Here is a 3005-nt window from a genome sequence, read left to right as displayed (position 1 = left end):
AGAAGCCACCCTCCACTAAGGGGTACTGGCATGAAACCCCTCAGGGGGCTCCATTAGCATGACCCTTTGTTCAATGGGAATAGTGCATATTAGCTAGTGATGAACTGACTCATTCAAACCTTCTTTTTGGAAAGAGGAATGGCATGCAATAGTTGCTTGAACTCAAGTTGCATCCTGAATGGTAATGAGCTGCAGTTCTGGTTTTTTAGAAAAGCCCTGGACCCCAGAGTGCGTGTCGAGTTAGGATAGTGATGTCCCATGGTTCCCAACTGTATTAGTTTCTTATTGCTGCTGTAACAAATTAGCACAAATTTAGTGGCTCAAAAGAACACACATTTGTTCTCTTACAGTTCTGGAGTTCAGAAGTTTAAAATCAAAATGTCGGTGGGACCCCCTGGCAATGGGCAAAGAGACACCTGATTGGTGGTGGTGCTCTTGTATCAGTCAGGGGCAAAGCAGATGTCTAGTCCTTTCTTCATCGTAGCTTGATGCCTGGGTTGGTGGCCAGAGCTGTTTCATGGCTGGGGCACATAAAAAAAAAAAAAAAATGTCGGTGGGGCTGAGTTCCTTCTGGAGGCTTCAGTAGAGACTCTGCTTCCCTGTCTGTTTTAGCTTCTAGAGGCTGCCTGCATTTCTTAACTTGTGACCTCTTCCTTGAATCACTCCAATCTCTGGTGTCTGTTGTCACATCTCCTACTACTGTGTTTTCAACCATCCTGCCTCCCTCTTAAAGGACCCTTATGATTACATTGGGCCCACCTGGATAATCCAGTATAATCTGCCCATTGCAAGATCCTTAACTTAATCACATCTGCAAAGTCCCTTTTGCCATATAAGGTAACATATTTATGGGTTCCAGGGATTAGGATGTGGACGTCTTTGGGGGGCATTATTTGGGCTACCACACCTGCTTTGCTATATATTCTTTCAACAAGTCTGCACTTCGGGTAATTATACAATTCTATACTATTTAGGTTTTGGTATCTGACCTGCCCACATCCCCTGGAAGGAATAGTGCAGGTATGATATGACTCCATCTTCCTTGGCAATAGTTGGTGAATAGCTGACCTATTTTCTGGTTAATGACCTATTGAGTAATGACCAGTTGACTTGCCATTACCAGCCAAGGACTCATTGGCTTGCCAATGGTCAATCAGTTTCAAAGACTTTGGATGAATGGTGCAAGGACTGTGGGCAGTTGATGGTGGCTTTTTAGACTAAAAGTGATCTAGAATCAGGATTGATGGCTGCCACGGGGGGCCATGTATAGTATGTGTAAGCAGAGGAAGCCAATTGATCCAGAGAAGAATCAAATGGAAACAGATTTAGAGAGACCATGTGGCCCTAGAGAGACAAGATATTCCCATGTCTAGGCCCCGTGGGGCCTGGCTGTGCTTCTTATCCTGAACTTTAGTACAAGTTCTCTCTGTGTACAATGAACCACATCTCTGCCCTGGAGCCAGTCAGAGTGCCGTTTGATTCTCTGCAACAAAAACAGCTCCAAATAGAAGAGTCTTTTCTGCTTGACTTAAAACAGATGACTTACGCAACCCTTTAAACCAAAGAACCTGTGTTCAGGTGGGTCTTTGAAAATTCAAGAGGAGCAATGAGGAGGTAGGGTGTTGTCCCCGTGGCCTCCTATCCGTGGTGCTTATGCTCCTATATCCTGGTGGTCTTCCCATCCCACAGCTAGGACTATGGAAGGGCAGGCCCGGGTTCTCCAACTCTGATCAGGATGAAGTGTTATGGGACAATTTTCTCAGGGTTGAGTTGCTGAGGAAAAAAATCTACTCTCACATTCCTATCCTCACCACATTATCTCAGTCCGTAGGTCTGGACTTCTGTCTCAGTTTCCCTGTGCTGAACTCCGGTTCCTCACCTTCAGCTCTCTCTTCCCATCCCTCTCCCAGGGTTGGCTGCCACTTGATTTACTCCTAGACATCGGTTGGGGCTGCGCTGTGACTGAGTCGTAGTCCTGAGGCGCCTTCTGCTGCCTGGACTCCTGTTACCACAGCCCACACCCCAGGCACTGGCACCTGCTCCCGCCACGCCTGAGCTTGCCATGTCGTCTGGGCATCACAACCTGCATCTTCCAGCCTTCCGACATGCCCCCGTTCTGCCAGATGAGGGTTTTCCTTTGATCCCCACAAATAAGCATGACTGAGAACCCTGCTGCTTCACTCTCCTTGCCGCTCCCTACCTGCCCAAGGTAGGACACTTCAGAAAGCACCTGGGAATCCCAGAGCTACAGACTAATGAGTAGATTTTTGTTCATCAGCACGCATTTTGTGCATCAAAGTATGAATGGGCTCTCTGCTGCCTCCAGTGCCTTCACTGTCAGGGAAAAATTGAAGAAGACCTGAAACGGCTGAGGAGCCGGCTAGTGATTTAATTTTCCCCTAATTTTTATGCCTCTCAGGAAACTGACAAATTAATCGGAAGCCAGACTTCTCAACTCTGCTGCAACATAAGTGGTTGCCCCAGGAATGCAGGTCCATGGGCTCAGCTGGGAGGTTTCAGACACTGGGTCCTGTGGTACAAGGCCACCTGGGGGTCCTGGGACAGTCCTTCCTATCCCCCGCTGCTCAGCCGCAGGATCCTGGGCACATGCAGGGCAATCCTGCTTCCGCATTCCTGCAGAGAGCACCCTGAGGCTGCTCTTCAGCGTCATCTATTTCCCTCCCCGGTGGCTGCTTCTGCTGTGGAATTGGTATTGTTTTTCCTTAATCCTCGGAGTGCCAGACTAGACCTGGGTATATTGACAGGCCCCCAAGGTGCAGTGCATTGGTTTCCTAAACCCTGAGCATAGTGTTGAGAGCCCTACTGTTGGTGCTGCAGCCTGGGTGCAGTCTGCAGTGTTTCCCAAGTGTATTTGGTCTTGGAACACTATGGTTTTAGAGCACTGATTAACATCTCCCTCAAAGAGTGTTCAGTGGAACACATTTAGGAAAATGTTATTCTATTCTAAGATTTATCACACTGTATTACAGTGATTTATTTGCATG

The 3005-nt window shown here is 47.8% G+C and overlaps 1 non-coding gene across 1 annotated transcript; it reads left to right on the top strand.

Moving 5' to 3' along the window:
- The first annotated feature begins 389 nt into the window (after nt 1–389).
- Nucleotides 390–534, top strand: LOC113625256 (small nucleolar RNA SNORA48). Its single transcript, XR_003434595.1, has one exon. It is a non-coding gene; the product is annotated as a small nucleolar RNA SNORA48 (small nucleolar RNA).
- Nucleotides 535–3005: the final 2471 nt, after the last annotated feature.

The sequence above is a fragment of the Aethalodelphis obliquidens genome, unplaced genomic scaffold (assembly GCF_003676395.1).
Source record: "Aethalodelphis obliquidens isolate GAN/ISIS:26980383/991018 unplaced genomic scaffold, ASM367639v1 scaffold14, whole genome shotgun sequence".
NCBI classification, from domain to species: domain Eukaryota; kingdom Metazoa; phylum Chordata; class Mammalia; order Artiodactyla; family Delphinidae; genus Aethalodelphis; species Aethalodelphis obliquidens.
Note: the sequence above shows the minus strand (reverse complement) of the source record. Positions and strands in the feature narration are given on the sequence as shown.